The sequence below is a fragment of the Erinaceus europaeus genome, chromosome 5 (genome assembly GCF_950295315.1).
Source record: "Erinaceus europaeus chromosome 5, mEriEur2.1, whole genome shotgun sequence".
NCBI classification, from domain to species: Eukaryota; Metazoa; Chordata; class Mammalia; order Eulipotyphla; family Erinaceidae; genus Erinaceus; species Erinaceus europaeus.
This window is the reverse complement of record NC_080166.1, coordinates 89,120,571-89,145,405: the sequence shown is the minus strand read 5'-3', so window position 1 is coordinate 89,145,405 and position 24,835 is coordinate 89,120,571.

Genomic DNA, 24,835 nt, shown 5'->3' with positions numbered 1-24,835 from the left:
TTTTGGATGGATGTGTTGAGAACAAATACCATTTTCTGTATAGACTGTATTCCCAAATCAAATAGATGTACTTTGCACAGCGAACTTCATAAATGATAGATCTGCAGCCTTGAAGGTAGTACAGTGGTTAGAGGGCCAGAGTTGCAAGCATGAGGTCTACAGTTTGATCCCTGGCATCACACGTGGCTAAGTGATACTCTGGTATGAGCTTTCTTCCCCCTCCCCATATTAATAAATTCCTTTAAAAAATAAATGTTAGAGCTGGAGAGATAGCATAATGATTATGCCACTGACTTTCATGCCTGAGACTTTTAGTTTCCGGTTCAATACCCAGAATTACCCAAAGCCACAGCTGGGCAGTACTCTGGTTAATAAAAAAAAAAAAGAAGAAAAGAGTATTCTAAGCATTTTAGGGAAAATACATGTTGTCTATGATAAGGTAGAAATGTAAGATGTTTTTAAAAAGGTGGTAGATTTCGGTTGGAGAGAGAGTTCAGTAGTAGAGTACATGCTGTGTATGTATGCATGGGGTCCTGGTTTCAACTCACAGCACCAGAATAAACAAACAAACAAACAAACAAATAGTAGTTATAATTTACTCTATTTTATTTCAAACAATATCTAGGCTAGAGACCCAGAAGTTGGGAGAGTAGAAAAAATGTTAGATTTTCAAGTAGAAGGCCCTGAGTTCAAACCTCAACATTGAATATGCCAGAGTGATGCTCTAATTCTTTCTCTCTCCATTTGCATAAATAAATACATCTTTTTTTTAATATAGGCTAAATAAATAAATTTCTCTGACTCACACAGCAATTCAGTAGCACTATTAGAAAGGCACCAGCCTTGTGAAAACCACTCAATATTTTAGATTCAACACCACCAAAATTCTAGCATTTATTATGATGAAAATTTGTGTAAGAGTCAATAGGGACCAGAGCTATATAAAAAAGAAAACAGGGCGGAGGGTAGATAGCATAATAGTTATGCAAAGAGACTCTCATGCCTGAGGCTCCAAAGTCCCAGGTTCAAGCCTCCACACCACCATAAGCCAGAGCTGAACAGTGCTGTAATAATAAAAAAAAAAAAAAAAGCCCCCCCCCAAGTACTATTCGATTAGTAGCCAGGAGGTGTGCCAGAGACAAAAGAAAAAATTTTTTTCTTAGTTCTTTTTGTGGATAAGAAGGGAACAGGTAAACTAATCTACAATTCAGCAAGATTCATTTATCCTTACTTGAAAACAAACCAACAAAAGCTCTATCTAGAGAATGACTGATCTCAGCCAAGCTGAGAGGAACACTACTATGCTGGGATGTCAGTCAGAAGTCATAAAGGAACAACAGGCTCGAGTGAGGAGCAGAGACTTAGAAGGAGACTTCCTACAGGAAAAAGAAATTCATTCAAGTTCTAAAATATCAGTTTGGGACTAAAATCCAGCTCTGAGAATAATCCATGATTTAACTGCTTTTAATTTACTTTGTCATCTCAGAAGTGCTGATATTAACTATCGCAAAGAGTTGAGAGAATACCAAAAGTCACTCAAGCGGTTGAGGAAAGTTAAATTGATAGAGCATCAGACTTCCATGCCTGAGCTTCTCAGTTCAATCCCCAGCACTGCACGTACCATCTCTCCGTCCTCTGTCTCATGTGCAACTCTTTCATATGTAGTAAATAAATGTTTTTTTAATCACCTGATGAAGAGTCTGACACATATTGTTGGGCAGGTCAGTGGAGACATGCCAGCAAAGGAGGGCGGCTAGATTGTGAAGAACTGAGAAACAAAATCACATGAAAAGTAAATGACTTTGTGACACATGCATTGGGTAAATTCTGTAGAAAAGAAAGAAGTAAAAAAGACCTGAACTACTTTAGTGAGGGATGGGTGGCATACAAGTATACATATATCCAGATCTCAAACTGTATTATAGGGCCATTGTCATCAAAACTGCTTGGTACTGGAACATGAACAGACACACTGACCAGTGGAATAGAATTGAGAGCCCAGAAATGAGGCCCCACACCTATGGACATCTAATCTTTGGCAAAGGGGCCCAGACTATTACATGGGGAAAGCAGAGTCTCTTCAACAAATGGTGTTGGAAACAATGGGTTGAAACATGCAGAAGAATGAAACTGAATCACTATATTTCACCAAATACAAAAGTAAATTCCAAGTGGATCAAGGACTTGGATGTTAGACCACAAACTATCAGATACTTAGAGGAAAATATTGGCAGAACTTTTTTCCGCATAAATTTTAAAGACATTTTCAATGAAACCAATCCAATTACAAGGAAGACTAAGGCAAGTATAAACCTATGGGACTACATCAAATTAAAAATCTTCTTCACAGCAAAAGAAACCACTACCCAAACCAAGAGACCCCTCACAGAATGGGAGAAGATCTTTACATGCTATACATCAGATAAGAGTTTAATAACCAACATATATAAAGAGCTTGCCAGACTCAACAACAAGGCAACAAATAACCCCATCCAAAAATGGGGGGAGGACTTGGACAGAATATTCACCACAGAAGAGATCTAAAAGGCCGAGAAACACATGAAAAAATGCTCCAAGTCTCTGATTGTCAGAGAAATGCAAATAAAGACAACAATGAGGTATCACTTCACTCCTGTGAGAATGTCATACATCAGAAAAGGTAACAGCAGCAAATGCTGGAGAGGGTGTGGGGTCAAAGGAGCCCTCCTGCACTGCTGGTGGGAATGTCAATTGGTCCAACCTCTGTGGAGAACAGTCTGGAGAACTCTCAGAAGGCTAGAAATGGACCTATCCTATGACCCTGCAATTCCCCTCCTGGGGATATATCCTAAGGAACCCAACACATCCATCCCAAAAGATCTGTGTACACATATGTTCTTGGCAGCACAATTTGTAATAGCCAAAACCTGGAAGCAACCCAGGTGTCCAACAACAGATGAGTGGCTGAGCAAGTGGTGGTATATATACACAATGGAATACTACTCAGCTGTAAAAAATGGTGACTTCATCGTTTTCAGCTGATCTTGAATGGACCTTGAGAAAATCATGTTGAGTGAAATAAGTCAGAAACAGAAGGATGAATATGGGATGATCTCACTCTCAGGCCGAAGTTGAAAAACAAGATTAGAAAAGAAAACACAAGTAGAGCCTGAACTGGAATTGGAGTATTACACCAAAGTAAAAGACTCTGGGGTGGGTGGGTGGGTGGGTGGGGAGAATACAGGTCCATGAAAGATGATGAATGACATAGTGGGGGTTGTATTGTTAAATGGGAATCTGGGGAATGTTATGCATGCACAAACTATTGTATTTACTGTTGAATGTAAAACATTAATTCCCCAATAAAGAAATAAATTATCAAAAAAAAACCAAGTATACATATAATTTATTTATTTATTTATTTACCAGAGCACTGCTCAGTTCAGGTTTATCCTGGGGCTGGGGATAGTACCTAGTACCTTTGGTGCCTCAGGCATGAAAGGCTCTTTTGCATAACCATTATGCTATCTTCCCAGCCCATCTGTGTATATTTAATGTATATAACTTGACAACTCTGAAGGACACATTCCTTTTATTTTATTTATTTTTTCTTTTTTGTTGTCCTTGTGGTTTATCATTGTGGTTGTTATTATTGTTATTATTGTTGTTGAACAGGAAGAGAGAAATGGAGAGAGGAGGGGAAGACAGAGAAAGGGAGAGAAAGATAAACACCTGCAGACCTGCTTTACCACTTGTGAAGTGACCCCCCTGCAGGTGGGGAGCTGAGGACTTGAACCGGGATCCTTATACTGGTCCTTGGGCTTTAGCCATGTGCGCTTATCCCGCTGCACCACCACCCAACCTCCTGACACATTCCTTTTAAATATATCACTTTAAAAAAATTCTCTCTAAAACTCATTAGTGGTATAATTATCCCCGTTGAAAAGGCAAGGAAATAAGGCTCAGAGACTAGTAAGAGGTGGTGTTGGGGTTTGAAACAGGAATAATATGGAAATAGAAAATGGATTACTTAAAAAAAAAACGTTTTATTTTATTTTCTATGGTTGTTATTGTTGTTACTGCTGTTGTTGCTGGATAAGACAGAGAGAAATTGAGAGAGGAGGGGAGATATAAAGGAGGAGCGACCTGTTTCACCGCTTGTGAAACTTCATGTTTACCATGTGCAGACCTATTTCACCACTTGTGAAGCGACTCCCCTTGCAGGTGGGGAGCAGGGGGCTGGAACTGGGATCCTTGCTTGGGTCCTTGTGCTTTGCACTATGTGGTTTTAATCCAGTGTGCTACTGCCTGACTCCCTAACAAATCTATTTTATTGATTACGTGTGTGTGTGTGTGTGTGTGTGTGTGTGTGTGTGTGTGTGTGTTTTACATGATATATAGAAAGAAAGAGAGAAAAGGAGAGAGAGAAGCCAGAGTACCATATTGGTACTTAAGGTTATGAGGATCAAATCAGGAACTTCAAGCATGCAAATTTGAAACTTTCTTAGTTGAGGTATTTCCCCAGATGCAAAAACAGATTACTTCCATTTCTCATTTCTCCAAATTAATGGCAATCTATAGGATCAAAGGAATATTTAACTGAAGGACAATCTACAACTCACAAGAACTTGGCAAAAGCACACATTCAAAAAAGACAAAAGCAAGACTGAGGGGCTATCTTAAGTTAAAGGAGATTTAAGACATCTGTTAACTGAATGCAAAGAATAATCAGAGTGTTTTCTTGGGCAAAGGGGCTTTATTGGGACAATTGTTGATATCTGAATAAGGTCTTTAGATTAGATAATAGTATTGTACAAATGTTAATTTCCTGACTGAGGGCATAGCTTTAAGCTTATGTAAGAGAATGCCCTTGTTCTTAGGAAATGCACACTGAAATACCTTACAGTTAAGGGAAATCTTATCTTCTAAGTACTCCCAAATTGTTCAGCCAACACACACACACACACACACACACACACACACACATACACACACACACATACACACACAGAGAAAGACTGAGAGAATGATAAATCAAATATGATAAAATGTTAACAGTGGGGTCAGGAGATAGCTCACACTTTACCAAGAGCTGGGAACACAATGCAAAGAGAATGCTTCATGAGTAATGGGGTGTTTCTCCTCTTTATCACTCTGTCTCTCCTATCTCTTTCACCCTCTGTCTGAAGAAAAAAAAAATTCTAGGAGCAGTGAAACATATTCTCAAAGTGTGAGGGCATTTTAGTAAAATAAAATAGTCTTTGCTAATAATTCTTTGGTTAGAAATAAACTTTATACATCTGAACAGACACCTTAAAGGTATCTTATAGGAAGGGCGTGTGTGTGTATGTGTGTGCTCATTTTATATTATGATATATCAATATGGGAGTATATCTGATATCTGATTACTGTAAAAAATGGCGACTAATCCCTAGCACTGCAAAAACGGTATCATCTGTTTTCCATCTACACCATGCCTCGGCCTCGCATGAGCTTAATGTGCAGCTTGGCGATACGAGAATCCGGCATGAAGCCCAGCCAGTCTATCTTGGCGTTACTCTCGATCGCACCCTGTCATTTCACGAACATCTCCTAAAAACTGCAGCAAAGGTGGGCGCGAGGAATAACATCATTGCAAGACTGGCCAGCTCCTCATGGGGCACGAGCGCTTCCACACTACGATCATCATCTCTGGCATTATGCTATTCCACTGCAGAATACTGTGCCCCAGTATGGTTCCGCAGCCCCCATGTCCACTTGGTCGATTCCAAATTATATTCCTCCATGAGGATAATTTCTGGAACCATCCGTTCCACCCCGGTTCCGTGGCTGCCAGTTCTTAGCAACATCGCCCCGCCAGATATTCGTCGGGATGCGGCAGCATCTAAGTTCATTTCCCACGTCTATGCTCGACCGGACCTGCCAATATACGCGGATATCTTCGCCCACCCTGTTCAACGCTTGACGTCTCGTCACCCAATCTGGTCCCCTACGCCTACACTGAACTTCTCTGTTCCAGACTCTTGGAAACAGAGTTGGCAGTCAGCTGAGGTCAAGAACAAACACCTCATCACAGACCCCTGCAAGCGTCAACCCGGCTTTGACCTAGCACGTTCTGATTGGGCCCTCCTCAATCGCTATCGAACAGGCCATGGCCGGTGCGCTGCTATGTTCCATCGCTGGGGAGCCAGAGACGACCCGAACTGCCCCTGCGGCTACAGACAGACTGTGACCCACATAGTCAACGACTGCCACCTCTCCAGATTCAAAGGAGGTCTCGAAACTTTACATCAGGCTCAACCTGACGCTGTTGACTGGCTACGGAAGAAGGGCAAACGCTAGAAGAAGAAGAATGGGAATATAAAGATATCATTAGAGGGGAAGGAGTGCCTGGTTAAGTGTGCATGTTCAGATGTTCAAGGACCTGGGTTGGAGTCCCTGATCCCCACCTGCAGAGGGGTAGCTTCATGAGAGGTGAAGCATGTACTGTAAATCTCCTATTTATTTCTTTATTGCCGGGGCTCGGTGCCTGCACTACGAATCCACAGCTCCTGGAGGCTATTTTTTCTCTTCTTGTTACCCTTATTGTTTATCATTGTTGTTGTTATTGCTGTCGTTGTTGCTGGATAGAACAGAGAGAAATAGAGAGAGGAGGGGAAGACAGAGATGGGGAGAGAAAGAAACCTGCAGACCTGCTTCACCACCTGTGAAGCAACTCCCCTGCAGGTGGGGAGCCAGGGGCTTGAACCGGGATCCTCATGCCGGTCCTTGCGCTTCGCACCATGTGCGTTTAACCCACTGTGCTACTACCTGGCCCCCTTATCTTTATTTATTTATTGAATAGAGACAGCCAGAACTTGATAGGAAGGTGGACACAGAGCGAGAGGACAGGGATAGCTAGCATAACGAGGATGCAGAGAACTCTCATGCCTGAGGCTCCAAAGTCGCAGGGTCAGTCCCCTGCACCAACATAAACCAGAGCTGAGTAGTGCTCTGGTAGAAAAGAAAAGAGAGGAAAGGGTTCTGGCAGTAGCGCAGTGGGTTAAGCACACATGGCGCAAAGTATAAGAACCGGCTTAACAATCCGGGTTTGAGCCCCCCAGCTCCCTGCAGGGGGGTTGCTTCACATTATGCTATCTACCCCATGATCTCAAGTATCTACCAAATAAGTTAAAAATCCCAGGCAAAAATAAAAAATATTAATTTAAGAGTATGAAATCCAAGAAAATATCAACATGCTGCACATTTCTGTCAAAACCATCTACTCTGAATTCTATAAAACTAGAACAAGTATCAGTTATTTTAAATATTAAACACAATATTCAGGGGTTGGGTGGTGGTGTGCCTGGTTGAGCACATATCTTACCTGAGTTCAAGCCTCCGGTTCCCATCTGCAAGGGAACAGCTTCATGAGTGGTGAAGTACTGCTGCAGGTGTCACCTTTTCTTTTTTCCTATCTTCCCTGCCGTCTCAATTTCTCTCTGTCCTATCAAAGTAAATTTTATTATTATTTTTTGCCTCCAGGGTTATTGCTGGGGCTCAGTGCCTGCACTATGAGTCCACTGCTCTTGAAGCCTACTTTTTCCTTTTTGTTGCCCTTGTTTATTTTGTTATTATTGTTGTTGTTGTTCTTATTGCTGTCATTGTTGGATAGGACAGAGAGAAATTGAGAAAGAGGGGGAGAGAAAGACAGACACCTGCAGACCTGCTTCACCGCTTGTGAAGTGACCCCCCTGCATATGGGGAGCCGGGTCTCAAACCGGGGTCCTTATGCCAGTCCTTGTGCTTTGTGCCACATGTACTTAACCTGCTTAATTACTGCCCGGGCCCCAAAGTAAAAAAAAAAAAATTAAAAAGTATATTCTTTTTTTTTAATATTTATTTATTCCCTTTTGTTGCCCTTGTTGTATTATTGTTGTAGTTATTATTGTTGTTGTCGTTGGATAGGAAAGAGAGAAATGGAGAGAGGAGGGGAAGACAGAGAGGAGTAGAGAAAGATAGACACCTGCAGACCGGCTTCACCGCCTGTGAAGCAACTCCCCTGCAGGTGGGGAGCCGGGGTTCGAACCGGGATCCTTATGCCGGTCCTTGTGCTTTGCGCCACCGCTACAGCCCGACTCCCCCAAAAAGTATATTCTAAAAGCAATATTCAGTTTACCTGTCTGTGAGTATTTGCCAGAACAAACATATGCTACACTTTATTTAACTTTTAATTGAAATAGCAAGTACAAAAAGAATCTGTCATTAGGGCTGAGGAGGTGCACCCAACTTTCATGTCTGATGATGCCCCAAAGGTCTCAGATTTAATTCTCAACACAACCTTATAATAGAGCTGAGCAGTGCTCTGGTCTTCTTCTTTTGCTGCCTCTTACAAAAACAAAACAAAATACCTATCACTAATGAACCTACACAGAAAAACATTTTCTGGCACATCTGTCCATAAAATTTATTTATTTATTTATTTTTAATTTTAATTTTTTATTATCTTTATTTATTTACTGGAGAGAAACAGACAGACTTTGAGAGGGAAGGGGGTGACAGAGAGGGAGAGAGACAAAGAGACAGCTGCAGCACTACTTCACCACTTGTGAAGTTTTCTCCCTACAGGTGGGGGCTGGGGGCCCGAAGCTGGGTCCTTGTGCATAAAATTTATTTTGATCAACTGGACACACTCTTAAATCTGCAGTTAGAGGGGCTGGGTGGTGGCCCACCATCCAGTTGGGCACACGTGTTACAATGTGCATGGACCTGGGTTCAACTGCAGGAGGAAAGCTTTGTGACTAGTGAAGCAATGCTGCATGTATCTAACTTTCGCTCCCCCTCTGTCCTATCCAGCAACAAAAACAATAACAGCAACAACAACAATGGAAAAAAGATGGCCTCCAGGAGCAGTGGATTCACAGTACAGGCACTGGGCCCCAGCTATAACCCTGGAGGCCTTCAGGGTTATTCCTGGTGCCGGCACTACAAATTTACTGCTCCTGGTGGCCATTTTTTCCATTTTATTGGATAGGACAAAAAGAAATTGAGAGGGGATGGGGAGCTAGAGGGGCCAAGTGGTGGTGCACCTGGTTAAGTGCACACATTACTGTGCACAGGACCCAGGTTCAAGACCCTAGTCCCCACCTACAGCGGGGAGGCTTCATGAGTGGTGAAACAGGTTTGCAAATGCCTGCCTCTCAATTTCCCCCTCCCCTCTAAAATTCTGTCTCTAATAAATAAATAAATAAATAAATAAAATCTATTTTTTTAAAAAGAGAAAGGGTGGGGGTAGATATCATAATGTTTATACAAAGAGGCTTTCATGCTTGAGGCTCCAAAGCTCCAATTCCCTGCGTGGACCACCATAAGCCAGAGCAGAGCAGTGCTCTGGTCAAATAATAATAATAATAATACTAAAACATTTTTAAAAAGAGGGAGAGAGAAATAGAGATACTTGAAGACCTGCTTCACCACTCGTGAAGCATCCTCCCTGCAGGTGGGAAGTCAGGGGCTCGAACCCAAATCCTTGAGCCTCGTACTATGTGCACTTAACCAGGTGTACCACTGCCAGATCCTCTAAACAATTTTTAAATATATCTTTCTTAATATTTTAATTTATTATTGGATAGAGACAGAGAAGTTGAGAGAGGATATAGAGGGAGAGAGACACTTGCATCCTTGCTTCACCACTTGTGAAGCTTTCCCCCTGCAGGTGAGGACCAGGGGCTTGAACCTGGCTCCTTGTGCACTGTAGTGTGTGTGCTCAACCAGGTGCACCACCACCTGCCCCCACTAAAAAAAATTTTTTTTAATAAGAAATTAACAAGTAAAATTAAAAGTAATTAAGTGAAGGCGTGGGGAGTGACTTCAGATCTGAAATCATGAATGCCAGTGTGAATGACAATACTTACCAGAATATTATCTATGATAGTGGCTATTATTATATTTTGCCAGCATTATGCTTAGCGCTGGCTAATGGTTGGAAAAGGAATTGAACCTGGGACTTTGGAGCTTCAGGCATGAACTTTTTTTTTTTTTTTTAAACCATAACCATTATACTCTTCACCCAGTGGTTTTTGTTTCTTTCATTTTTTAAAATTTTTTTATTTTCTTTCTTTATTTATTGGATAGAGACAGCCAGAAATTGAGGGGAAGGGGGAGGTACAGAGGGAGAGAGACAGAGAGACACCTGCAGTCCTGCTTCACCGCTAGCAAAGCTTTCCCCCTACAGGTGGGGACCAGGGGCTTGAACCAGGTCCTTGCGCATTGTAACCTGTGTGCTCAACTAGGTGCGTCACCACCCAGCCCCAAATTTCTTTTATTTTTATGAAAGAGACAAAGTCTGAGACAGACACAGTGACAACTATACCCCATCTGCTCTGGCAGATACAGTCTCAGAGATGAAATCTGGGATTTCATGCATGCAAGTCCTGTGCTGTACCCTGGAGCAATCACCCAGGTCTCAGGCAATGATTTCAAAAGCAATTTTTAGAACCACACTTGATATTGCAATTGGCGTCCTTTCTAGTAGTGTGTGTGTATAGTGGAAGCCTAAGATCTAGAAGATAAGCCGGGGGTGGGGGTGCGGTGAGGTGGTGGTGGTGGTGGTGGTGCTATAGGCAGAATTAGCAGGTTACAAGCAGTGCGTTAAATCACAACTTTCACCTTAGGGCCCAGTGTGTCCGTATCTGTCACTTAGATGAAGTGATACTGGTTTAGAAGGTACATATCTCTCTTCTTCCCCTTCCCATTTCCGGCCTTCTTTTTGCCTGCCGGTTTGCCTTTCTCTCTTCCTTCCTTTCTTTTCCTACTTTCCTTCCTTCTGTCCTTCCATTCATTCTCCCTCCCTCCCTTCCTTTCTTCCTTCCTTTTTACCAGAGCACTAATCAACTCTGGCTTATGGTGGCTGGGGGATTGAACCTGGGACTTTGGAGCGCCAAACATGAGAGGCTTTTTGCATAACCATTATGCTATCTACCCCGCCCCTTTTTCTTAACATTTAAAATATTTTTAAAAAATTATTTTTAAAAAATATTGATTTATTATTGGATAGAGACAAAGAAGGGAGGGGAGATAGAGAGGGAGACACCTGCACCCCTGCTTCACCACTCATGAAGCTTTCCCTCGGCAGGTGGGGGCCAGGGGCTTGAACCTAGGTCCCTGTGCACTGAAATGTGTGTGCTTAACTAGATAGATACACCACTGCCTGCTACCCCCCCCCCCCATTTGTTAATATTTGAACTAGTCATTCTGGCTTCCCCATTCCCTCTCCCCCCAACCCCTGCAAGACCTATGCTAACTATAGGGTGATAAAATAAAATTAAAATAATAGCATAAAAACAATTTTTAAATATTAAGAAGTCAGGATAGTTTCCTTCACTTCATTTCTACTTTACTTTAAAGTTATTCACTGAAAGGGGTTAAATGTGAAAAGCAGGAGGTTCCAAGTCTGATCCCTTGAGTCACATGTGCTAGAGTGATGCCCTGTTCTCTCTCTCCTCCTCTCCACCTCCCTCTCTCTCTCTCTCTCTCTCTCTCTCTCTCATCAATTGACCAATCATTTAAATAATCCTTTTTTCTTTAATTTCTTTATTGGGGAATTAATGTTTCACATTCAACAGTAAATACAATAGTTTGTACATGCATAACATTCCCCAGTTTCCCATATAATAATACAACCCCCACTAGGTCCTCTGTCATCCTTCTTAGACCTGTATTCTCCCCACCCACCCACCCCAGAGTCTTTTACTTTGGTGCGATATGCCAATTTCATTTCAGGATCTACTTGTGTTTTGGTTTTTTTTTCAATCTTGTTTTTCAACTTCTGCCTGAGAGTGAGATCATCCCATATTCATCCTTCTGTTTCTGACTTATTTCACTTAACATGAATTTTTCAAGGTCCATCCAAGATCAGCTGAAAACGGTGAAGTCACCATTTTTTACAGCTGAGTAGTATTCCATTGTGTATATATACCACCACTTGCTCAGCCATTCATCTGTTGTTGGACACCTGGGTTGCTTCCAAGTTTTGGCTATTACAAATTGTGCTGCCAAGAAGATATGTGTACACACATCTCTCTGGATGGATATGTTGGGTTCCTTAGGATATATCCCCAGGAGAGGAATTGCAGGGTCATAGGATAGGTCCATTTCTAGCCTTCTGAGAGTTCTCCAGACTGTTCTCCACAGGGGTTGGACCAATTTACATTCCCTCCAGCAGTGTAGGGGGGTTCCTTTGACCCCACACCCTCTCCAGCATTTGCTGCTGTTACCTTTTCTGATGTATGACATTCTCACAGGAGTGAAGTGGTATCTCATTGTTGTCTTTATTTGCATTTCTCTGACAATCAGAGACTTGGAGCATTTTTTCATGTGTTTCTCAGCCTTTTGGATCTCTTCTGTGGTGAATATTCTGTCCATGTCCTCCCCCATTTTTGGATGGGGTTATTTGTTTTCTTGCTGTTGAGTATGGCAAGCTCTTTATATATGTTGGTAATTAAACTCTTGTCTGATGTATGACATGTAAAGATCTCCCATTCTGTGAAGGGTATCTCGGTTTGGGTCTTGGTATCTTTTGCTGTACAGAAGCTTTTTAATTCGATGTAGTTCCATAGGTTTATACTTGCCTTAGTCTTCTTTGCAATTGGATTCATTTCATTGAAGATGTCTTTAAAATTTATGCAGAAAAGAGTTCTGCCAAAATTTTCCTCTAAGTATCTGATAGTTTGTGGTCTAACATCCAAGTCCTTGATCCACTTGGAATTTACTTTGTATTTGGTGAAATATAGTGGTTCAGTTTCATTCTTCTGCATGTTTCAACCCATTTTTTTCCAACACCATTCATTGAAGAGACTCTGCTTTCCCCATTTAATAGCCTGGGCACCTTTGTCAAAGATTAGACATCCATAGATGTGGGGGCTCACTTCTGGGCTCTCAATTCTATTCCACTGGTCAGTGTGTCTATTCATGTTCCAGTACCAAGCAGTTTTGATGACAATGGCCCTATAATACAATTTGAGATCTGGGAGTGTGATGCCTCCAGTTCTGTCCTTTCTTCTCAAGATTGTTTTGGCAATTCTAGGTCTTTTCTGGTTCCAGATAAACATTTGTAGTATTTTTTCTATTCTCCAAACAAATGTGCTTGGGATCTTGATGGGGATAGCATTAACTTTGTAGATGGCTCTGGGTAGTATATTCATTTTGATGATGTTATTTCTTCTAACCCATGTACATGGAATACTTTTCATCTTCTTTGTGTCTTTTTCAATTTCCTTGAGTAGTGACTCATAATTTTCAGCATACAAGTCTTTCACTTCTTTGGTTAGGTTTACTCCTAGATATTTTATTGTTTTTGTTGCTATAGTAAAAGGAATTGATTTCTGGATTTCAATTTCTTCTTAGTGTTTGCATGGAGGAATGCCATTCACTTTTGAATGTTAATTTTGTGGCCTGACACCTTACTGTATTGCCTGATGATTTCTAAAAGCTTCTTGCTGGATTCCGTAGGTTTTTCTGTGTATACTATCATGTCATCTGCAAATAGGGAGAGTTTGACTTCTTCTCTTGCAATCTGTATCCCTTTAATTCCTTGCTCCTGCGTGATTGCTATGGCAAGAACTTCCAACATTTCTGTTTCCGACTTGGCACCTCAGGCCTGTCTTTTAAAAGCCCTGGGCTGATACTCACTCAGTATGACTCAGGAACCAAACACATGGTGCGAGGCAATGCAATGTTTTTATTGATCAGAGAGCCATGGCTTTTAAAAGACAGACCTGAGGTGTCAAGTCGGAAACGGAAATGGCTAGGAAAGGGGTGGAGGAAGGCAAAAGGGGGCTGAGAAGATAGAAACTTCCTTAGCAACTGTTGTGAGGGTTTTAACTGGTATGATTAGTATTACCCTACAGGCATGGAGGGTCTTGAGGGTAGAAAGAAGATAGATCAAAGGAATGGAATGCGTGGGGATCTTTCAGGCAAAACAATGATTATGTAGATAGGCCATAGTATCAGGAATGCAGGGGGAGTAGGGGAAGCTGGCTTAATGATTTGTGAGGTTCCTCACATTTTCCTGACATCTCCCCTGTTCTTTTTATCTAATGGCCATAGTATCAAGAATACGGGTTGCTTTGTGAGGCAGGGAGTCTGATAAGACGGGGCAAACTTTTGGGGTTACTCCTGTCCCTTCTTGCTCAACCTCTCGGTAGAGAGAGAGACTGACAGGATAGACACACTCCTCAGGTCAAACCCTGCCAAGCTCAACCACACCCTCACAATTTCCCGACAATTCTCAACTGCATTTTGCTCCAAATTTCAAGTTTATGTCTTATGAATGCCTAGTATGAAATGTAGATTAAATTCTAAGTAGAAGATTACAGTGAAAAATAGTTAGGAAATACACATGAGAGAGGCCAGGTGGTGGTTGACCTGATTGAGGGCACATGTCACAATGCACAAAGACCCAACTTCAAGCCCCCAGTACCCACTGCAGGTGGAAAGCTTTGTGACTGGTGAAGCAGAGTTGGAGGTATCTCTCTGTCTCTCTCCTTTTTTAAAAAAAATTTTTTTTACCAGAGCCGAGAAGTGCTCTACTATTAAAAAAAAAAAAAAAAAGACCCACAAAGGAAAGTGTTTGACAGCCCCCCTGCTCCATCCTCCATTGCTGACACTATGGCCTATTTACATAATCATTGTTTTGCCTGATCTATCTTCTTTCTACCTTGAGACATGCCCAGCCTGAAGGGTACATTAATCCCGCCAATTAAAATCCTAGCAACTGTTGCTACAGAAGCTTTCTACCTTCCTGCTCTTTCCTTTTCTCCATCCCCATTCCTAGCCATTTCCTTTTCTGACTTGACACTTCCAGTTCTAAATATATAAAATCGTTGTCTCTGATCAATAAAGACACATTGCGTTCAGCTCCACCACCAGTTCCTGGTCTGTCTACTGCATTGCTGAGTAAGCAGCAGCCCAGGTTGGCTCTGGTCGAATTCTCTCCAACCCAGAGAGCATGTGCCCAGGAAAAAACACCCTCAGGCTACCCTGGCAGGAAAGAAAATGTAATGTATAAAATCAAATTTAAAAACCTTAAAAATGTTAACTTATGAGGGGTGGGTGGTGGCTCATCTGGTTGAATGCATGTTACCATGCATAAGGGCCTGGGTTCAAGCCCCTGGGTCCCCTGCAGTGGGGAAGCTTCATGAGTGATAAAGTAGAGCTTCAAGTGCTTCTTTCTCCCTATCTCCCCCTTCTATCTCAGTTTCTCTCTATCCAATAAGTGAATAAATAAAACTATTTTTAAAGTGTTAACTTACAGCTTGATATATTAGTAGGAACCCTTGATTCTAACCCTCTGTTAAAAAATTTCTATCACTAGTCGGGCAGTAGTACAGTGGGTTCAGTGCAGGTGGCGCAAAGCACAAGGAACAGTGTAAGGATCCCAGTTCGAGCCCCTGGCTCCCCACCTACAGGAGAGTCGCTTTACAAGTGGTGAAGTAGGTCTGCAGGTATCTGTCTTTCTCTCCCCCTCTCTGTTTTCCCCTCCTCTCTCCATTTCTCTCTGTCTTATCCAATGACGACATCAATAATTACAACAACAAAACAACAAGGGCAACAAAAGGTAATAAATAAATATATAAAAAATTTCTATCATAGCTTTACTAGAAAAGCCTAAAATAGGTCTTTTTAAACAATAAAAATGCTTTTTTCTTTTTTTTTTTAAATCAGTGCACTACTCAGCTCTAGTTTATGTTGATGTGAGAGACTGAGACTTTGTAGCCTCATGAATGAGTCTTTTTGCATAACCATTATGCTATTTACCATCACCTGAAAATTTTCAGTGCTTATAATGTTCTTGGATTTCTTCTTCAGTGTGTTTTATTTTATTTCATTCACAAGGTCAGCCTCATATATATATATTTTTTTCTTTCTTTTTTTTTGCTTGTTAACTGGAAGTTAGATCTGAATACTTGATTCAGATTGGCAAGGATATTACATAGGTGTTGTCTTATATTTCATATTACATCACATCAACAAGCACATAATTTCTGGTTGTCCCACTATTAGTGATGCTGAGCCCTGGTATAAAGTTCCCAATTATCTTTACATATAATTGCTTTAGCATTCATTAGTGATTGATGCCTGAATCATTTATTTAATCAGAGGTTGCTAAAGGGGGATTTCCTAAACTCTTTTACTCTCTTCTTTTCAAACATTTACAACTGACATATAATAAACTGCACATTTTAAAAATGGCTAATTTAACAAATATTGACATATGTATACATGCATGAACTTGTCACCACAATCAAGGAAGAGAACCATAAAAAAGGTAGGGAACTTATTGTCACCCCAAAGTGTTCAGTCTATTTTATTTTATAATTATTGTTTTACACCAGAGCACTGCTCAGCTCTGGCTTGTGGAGATGCTGGGGAATGAACTAGGTCCTCAGAGCCTCAGGCATGAAAGTCTTTTGCATAACCATTATGCTGTCTCCTCAGCTCTTTTTTATTTTCTTCATCAGAGAGAGATACAGAGAAACAGAGAGAAGATACCAGAGCAGCTCTGGCTTATGGTGGTGCTTGGAATTGAACCTGATTCAGTCTATTTATTTATTTATATTTTATTTTATTTTACTATATATTTTATTATATTTTATTTTAAGATATAGAGAGACAGAGGCAGAGAGAAAGAGTAAAAGAGACCAAGTACTGAAGTTTCCTTCAATGCAGTGGGGGCTGGGATTGAACTTGGATCGCACACAACAAAGCAGCACATTATCCAAGTGACCTGTTTTGCTAACATTATTATTATTGTTATTATCATGACAACTACTACTACTATTACTTTTTGGAGCCAGGGCCCAGTGCAGGTAAATTCTGAAATTTCACAGCTCTGAGCCACCCAGAGAGAGAGAGAGAGAGAGAACTTCTAGTAGTGCATAGTACATCCTGTGTGATTGAGGCGACTTGAGTCTGACACATGGTAGTGTCCTATCTATTGAGCTATCTCTCTGGTCCAAAAACATAATTTAAAATGTTAAATCACCTATAATCTTAGACCAGGGAGAACAGAAGAAACTGGTTGCATCACTTTATAAGATAAAGACATATGCAAATAGAATTAAATTACATAAATTATGGTGAGATTGTGTATGATACACAAATCTTAACAATGGGATTTTCAAAGTCGATCAAATTTCCAAATATCTTGGTTGTAATGATAACTATAAATTGCCTTTTTAAACCCTAAGACAGTAGGAACCTTCCCCATTCTTTATAAAACCCATATTTCTTTCTCTCAGTCCTGGAAGCTCAGTGGTGGGGCTCACTTTCCTGCATGCTTCTCACGATTTATACCAATTGATACTGCATCTGATGATCTCAGCCTAATCGATGCAACCAGTACCACCTCGGCATGTTTTACTTCAGATTGTGTCCAGAGACGCCAGGTGTGGAATGTCAACCCTCCAGCTTCATTACTCTGGTGAGATTTTTCCTAGTTCATCGGACTCCTTAATTCCATTTTGGATGGTGCACTTTCTTTCTTTCTTTTCTTTTTTTTTTGGATTTTATTTTATTTTATTGCCTTCAAGGTTATCGCTGGGGCTCTGTGCCTGTGCTATGAATCCACTGCTCCTGGAGGCCATTTTTTTCCTTTTGTTGCCTTTTTTTTAAAAAAAAAAAATTTAATTGTCTTTATTTGAGAGACAGCCAGAAATTGAGAGGGGAGGGCGAGATAGGGAGAGAGACAGAGAGACACCTGCAGCCTTACTTCACCACTCATGAAGCTTCCTCCCTACAGGTGGGGACCAGGGACTTGAACCTAGGTTCTTGCACACTGTAACATATGCGCTCAACCAGGTGCACCATCACCCAGTCCCTTGCTCTTGTTTTTGTTGCTGTTGTTATTACTGCTGCTGTTGTTGTTGCATAGAACAGAGATAAATTGAAAGAGAAGACCTGCTTCACCGCTTGTGAAGCGACTCCCCTGCAATATCCCTACGCCAGTCCTTGTGCTTTGTACCATGTGCACTTAACCTGCCTGCTGCGCTACGGCCAGGCCCCCAGGCCCCGTTGGTGCACTTTCTAACAAAGCCTCAGAACAGAGAACAGACCAGGGCTCATGATATGGGACATAGGTATACATGTATCCATAAGTTAGGGGAAAATATATACCTTAAAGCAGAAGTGCACAACAGTCTGCAGTGACTCAAGCAAGTAGAAAGTGCAGCAAGCACGTTGAAAGACCTAAAAAAGACACCATAAAGTACCTAATCAAATACTTTCTACTTAGACCTAGATACCCTCCTCACCTACTTCCTATTTCATTTCCCTCAATCATTCAATCACAATGTTTTATGACCAGCTAGAGGAGGAAGGAGGATATGGATAGTCTGTAGTACAAAGGACAAAGGAAAAGCAGAAGAGAATGTGCTAGTTGTGTTGATCCCAGTAAATGATATTCTATGTGGTCTACTTTTCAAAATTAATACACATAATTAATTAATATATATAATATATATACTTAAAAATATATATTTAATGATAGAGATACAGAGACAAGGGGGAGCCAGAGGGAGAGACAAGATAGACAGACAGACAGACAGACACACACACACACACAAAGAGAGAACAACAGAGTTTTATAGACAAGTAAACGTGGGCACACTGCTGAAAGATGTCATCTTAGTACATTAACAAAATTAAATTTCTGGGGGTCAGATGGTGGCGCGGTAGGTTAAGTGCAAATAGTGTGAAGCACAGGGACTGGCGCAAGGATCCCAGTTCTCTCTCCTGGCTTCCCACCTGCAGGGGGGTTGCTTTGCAGGTGGACCAGGTCTGAAGGTGTCTATCTTACTCTCCCCATCTCTGTCTTCCTCTCTCCTCTCAATTTCTCTCTGTTCTGTCCAACAGCAACAACGACAACATAAAATGGAAAAAATAGCCATCAGGAGCAGTTGACGGCACTGAGCCCCAGCGATAACCTGCAGCAATAAATAAATAAATTTCTAGGGCCTGCATGGTAGCCCACCTGGATAGTGTGCCTGCTCTTTCATGTGCTCAGCCTAGAGCCCTGTACTGGAGAAAGCTTTGGTGCTCTGCTATATTTCCTCTTCTCTTCCTCTCTCTTCTTGTAGAAAGAGACAAAGTCAGCTCAGAATGGTGAAGCCCCAGTGACAACACAACAACAAAAAAATCAGTAAGTAAATATGTTTTTAAGTCTACAAACCTGATGACTAGATTATGGACTCTGTAAATTCACTAGAGAAAGCAAGTAAGAATACCTTAGAAGGATTCCCCACTGCTAACTGACTAGCTTGCAGGTGGCCTGGAAGCCTCAGGAAGTCTTTTCTTTTCTTTTCTTCCTCTTCTTTTATTTATTTATTTATTTATTTATTTATTTATTTATTTATTTATTTTTCTATTTCAGAAAGGATAAATGAACAAATCCATAGGGTAGGAGGGGTACAACTCCACACAATTCCCACCGCCCAATCTCCATATCCCCTCGCCTCCCCTGATAGCTTTCCCATTCTCTAGCCCTCTGGGAGCATGGACCCAGGGTCATTGAGGGTTGCAGAAGGTGGAAGGTCTGGCTTCTGTAATTGCTTCCCCGCTGAACATGGGCGTTGACTGGTCGGTCCATACTCCCAGTCTGCCTCTCTCTTTCCCTCGTAGGGTGGGTCTCTGGGGAAGCGGAGCTCCAACTTCCTCTTCTTTCTTTCTCTCTTTCTTTGAAAGTCTTTCTTTGAGGCATTTAATACATTTTAAAGTAAGTACTACTGAACTATCTTCCTTTTTATATATCACTACATTCTCAGGGCTCAAGAATAAAAAAAAATATCTGGTTCATTATGGTGGTTATCTTTAGGAGATGGGAGAGTGGGGACACTGAACTTTGGTGGTGGGCAGGGTATGGAACTATACATTGTAATCTTAAAATATTGTAACCATGATTAGTCACAAATAAAAGGTGGGGTGGGGAGGGGAGAAAAATCTGGTCCATTAACATTTCCAATCTCCCTTAAATGTGGAACTCTTACCTTAAACTTCCTGATAGGTGATTATCCAGTCACTGCCAGTAAAATACAGTGATTTTAGCTGTACTCTAGGATCACTAAGTAACAGCTCCTTTTAGAAATTCCTATATAGAGGGTGATAAGAAAAACATCTTATCTCTGACCTCTGATGTGCCATATACCATAGGATTATTTTTCTGCCCCCTCCTTTTTTTTTTTTTTTAATATTTACTTTTATGGAACCAGGGCCTTGCATATATATAATTTCACTGCTCCAAGGCTCTTGCCTTTCTTTCTTCTGTTTCCCTCTCTCCCTTCCATCCTCCTTTCCTTCCCTTTCCTTTCCTTTCTTCCACCACTTTACTTACTGAGGAAATCTGGATTTACAGGACACTCATAGGGATACAACGTCATATCTCTCCAAGACAGATATTAGCATACCTTACCAGTCACCAAATTGTGCTGGGACCACTTTTTTATTCATAACGAAAGAGACACACAGAGCAGGAGAGGGAAAGACACCAGTGAAGTATGAGGTGGACTAGGGAGCATAGTATTAGAAGGAGTCTATATACAGGAAAGAGCTTGTTCACTGGATTCAGTCTCGTTTCAGGGAATCAGGTGGTATTTTTATTTTATTTTATTTTATTTTATTTTTTACCAGACCACTGCTCAGCTCTGGTTTATGGTTTTGGGGGATTGAACCTGGGACTGTGGCACCTCAGGCATGAGAGTCTCTTTGCATAACCATTGTGCTATCTATCCCCACCCTCAGTCTCCTTTCAATTCCATTTCTATTTATCAATATTATGTCTTCATTCTTGGGTAATTAGGTTATTCTTTCTGAGTCACAGTTTCTTGCTTTTTAAAAATATATATTTTATTTTTATTGGGGGGTTGATAGTTTATAGTAAATACAATTGTTGGTATGTATGTAAATTTTCTCAGCGTTTTATAAAACACTCTACCCCCTGCCTAACTCCTCCGCCATCATCATGCACCAGAACTTGAGTACCCCACCTCCTGCCCCTTTACTTTGGTGCAGTACACCAACTCTAGTCCAAGTTCTGCTTTGTGTTTTCCCTTCTGTTCTTATTTCTCAATTTCTGTCTATGAGGAAGATCATCCCATATTCACCATTCTCTTTCTGGTTTATCTCACCCAGATTAATGTGATTCCTTCAAGCTCCATCTCAGATGAAGTGAAGTAGGTGAAGCCACCGTTTTTAATAGCTGAGTAGTAAGTATTCCATTGTGTCTACAGACCACAGCTTGCTCAGCCACTCATCTGTTGTCGGACACCTGGGTTGCTTCCAGGTTTTGGCTATTACAAATTGTGCTGCTGTGAACATAGTTATAAACACATCTATTTGAATGGATGTGTTTGGTTCCTTAGGATATAACCCCAGGAGAGGAATTACTATTTATTTTATTTTAATGAGAGAGAAATATTCAGAGAAAAAGACATAGAAAGACCAAAGCATTGCTCAACTCTGGCTGAAGGTGGAGCTGAGAACTTCAGACACTAAAATATTTTGTATAACCATTATGCTATCTCCCCAGCTCCTGAGTCTCAGTTTCTTCATTTTAAAAGTGTAGACAATACCTGCTTGGCAAAGTTGCTGTGAAGCTTAACTAAAGGAACAGTAAATATGTTACACAGAAAGAGGATGACAGGATGAGCTTGATAATGGTAGCTACTACTTTTTTATTTTTATTTATTTTTAATATTTTATTTTATTTATTTATTCCCTTTTGTTGCCCTTGTTGTTTTATTGTTGTCGTCGTTGTTGGATAGGACAGAGAGAAACGGAGAGAGGAGGGGAAGACAGAGAGGAGGAGAGAAAGATAGACACCTGCAGACCGGCTTCACCGCCTGTGAAGCGACTCCCTTGCAGGTGGGGAGCCGGGGTTCGAACCGGGATCCTTATGCCGGTCCTTGTGCTTTGCGCCACCTGCGCTTAACCCGCTGCGCTACAGCCCGACTCCCTACTTTTTTATTTTTTATTAGAGCACTGATCAGCTCTGATTTATGGTGGTGTGTGTGTATGGGGGGGGGGGTTTGAACCCTTAGACTTCAGAGCCTCAGGCATGAGTCTATTTGAATACCCATTATGATCTGTGGCCATACCACCCTGAACATGCCCAGTCTTGTCTGAATACCCATTTTGCTGTCTACCCCTGTATTAATTTTGTTTATACTTATTTTTACTAAGAAAATACCGGGTCTGGGTGGTGGTGTACCTGGTTAAGCACACACATTACAGTGTGCAAGTACCTGGGTTCAAGCCCTTAGTCCCCACCTGCAGGGGAAAAGCTTTGCAAGTAATGAAGCAGGGCTGCAGGTGTCTGTCTGTCTCTCTCCCTCTCTACAGCCCCCTTCCTTCTTGATTTCTGGATTTCTCTATCCAATAAATAAATATAATAAAAAAGAAAAAGCAATAAAGTTTGTTAAATAAAAAGAAAATACCAAGGAAGATTTCTCCCTTGGATAGTGTCTTACTTTGCCATGTGTTCAACCCAAGTTCAAACCTGACACCCACTTCATTCAAGGGAGCTTCCATGCTCTGTGGTCCGTCCTTCCTTCCTTCCTTCCTTCCTCTCTCTCTCTCTTTTTTTCTTCCTTCTTATCTTTATTTATTGGATAGAGACAGCCAGAAGACACCTGAAGCACTGCTAGGAGGGACTGGGGGTTTGAACCTGAGTCCATGTGCATTGTAACATGTGGACTCAGTCAGGTGTGCCACCACTGACCCCCATGCTGTGGTTTCTTTCCCTGTCTCTGAGGAGAGGAAAAGGAAAGAAAGAAAGAAAGAAAGAAAGAAAGAAAGAAAGAAAGAAAGAAAGAAAGAAAGAAAGGAAGGAAAGAAATGAAGGAAGGAAGAGTAGGGAGAGAGAGAGGGATGAATGGAAAAAGAGAAAATACCAAGATGCCAAGGCAAGAAAAGGATGGAGTATGTGGTCCGGGAGGTGGCACAGTGATAAAGCATTGGACTCTCAAGCATGAAGTCCCAAGTTTGATTCCTGGCAGCACATGTGCCAGAGTGATATCTGGTTCTTTCTCTCTCCTCCTATCTTTCTCATAAATAAATAAAATCTTTAAAGAGAAGAAAAGGATGGCATGGGATAGGAATTTAAAAAAAAGTAAGATGATTTATAATTATAGTGGTTAAATCCTGAATTCAGTTTCTAGTACTGCATATGCTATAGTTATGCTCTGGTTCTCAATAAGTACATAAGTTAATAAATTGCATCCCTGCATCCCTTTATTACAGGCAAAAAGGGGGAAATGAGAATAGGGCTTTTAGGCCACTTACAGGTTTACAAGTATATATGTATTATCAAAGGCTTTTTCTGTTCACTCAGTTTAAAAGCTTATGCTAGTTGACTTTCAAAGAACACAGAGAACAGATAGCATTCTTTTTTCATATCTACCAGGGTAATCATTGATACCTGTATCTGTGGTCTTTGTTAGGAGATGGGGCTGATTTTGCTCCTCAGGGGATAGTAGACATTTTTGGTTGTTATAGCTGGAGGCAGGGGTTACTGTGTAGAGGTCAGATGTATGAAATGTCCCACAATTCAGAGGACAGATTCCCCCTGCTACCCCCCCCCCCAAAAAAAACCCAAAATCAGAAACAGTTTCAATGGTTGAAAAACATAAAACAAATATAATGTCTTCTCTCTCTTCTACCTCTCTTCTTCCTTTTAAGGCCTCTTTTAAATTATTTTAAAAAGCAGTCTAGGGTGGGGGGCTGGGCAGTGGCGTACCTGGTTAAGTGCACATAGTATGAAGTGCAAGGACCAGTACAAAGATCTGGGTTTGAGCCCTGGCTCTCCACCTGAAGGGGTCACTTCGCAAGCGGTGAAGCAGGTCTGCAGGTGTCTATCTTTCTCTCTCCCTCTCTATTTCTCCTCCCCTCTCAATTTCTCTCTGTCCTATCCAATAAAAAATGGAAATAAATAAAATACATACTATTATTTATTTAAAATATTTTATAAATACTATTATTTATTTATTTAAAATGGTAGCCAGGAGCAGTGGATTCCTAGTGCCAGCACCAAGCCCCAGCAATAACCATGAAGGCAAAACAAAAATAAAACCAAAAAAACAGCCTGGGAGGTAGCATAGTGGATATAGTACTGGACTTTCAAGCTTGATACCCCAGTTCACTCTCTAGCACTGTATGTCCCAGAATAGTGCTCTGGTTTTCTCTCTCCTCCTCTCTCATGAATAAAAGAATAAGTATTTAAATAAGATATTTTATGAAAAGATTTATTCATTTATGATTGAGAACTAGAAGAACACAAACAGTGGCACAAACAGTGCTAGGGATTGAACTCAGGAGCTTATGCTTACAAGATCTTTGTTCTTCTTCTGTACCAGTTCCCAGGCCCACAAGTTTTAATTCTTGAATGAGAAATTATGTATATTTTAAGATAAGAAAAAGGGAAAATTGGGAGTCAGGTGGTAGTGCAACGGGTTAAATGCACATGGTGCAAAACAAAGCTTAAAGATCGGCATAAGATCCCGGTTTGAGCCGCCAGCTCCCCACCTGCAGGGTGGTTGCTTCACAAGTGGTGAAGCAGGTCTGCAGGTCTCTATCTTTCTCTCCCCCTCTGTCTTCCCCTCCTCTCTCCATTTCTCTCTGTCCTACCTAACAACAATGACATCAGTAACAACAACAGTAATAATAACCACAATGATAAAACAACTAGGGCAACAAAAAGGAAAAAAATAGCCTCTAGGAGCAGTGGAATCACAGTGCAGGCACTGTGAGCCCCTATAATAACCCTGGAGGCAAAAAGAAAAAAAAAAGAAAGAAAAAGGGAAAATCCTATTGATCCCCCCACCCCCCG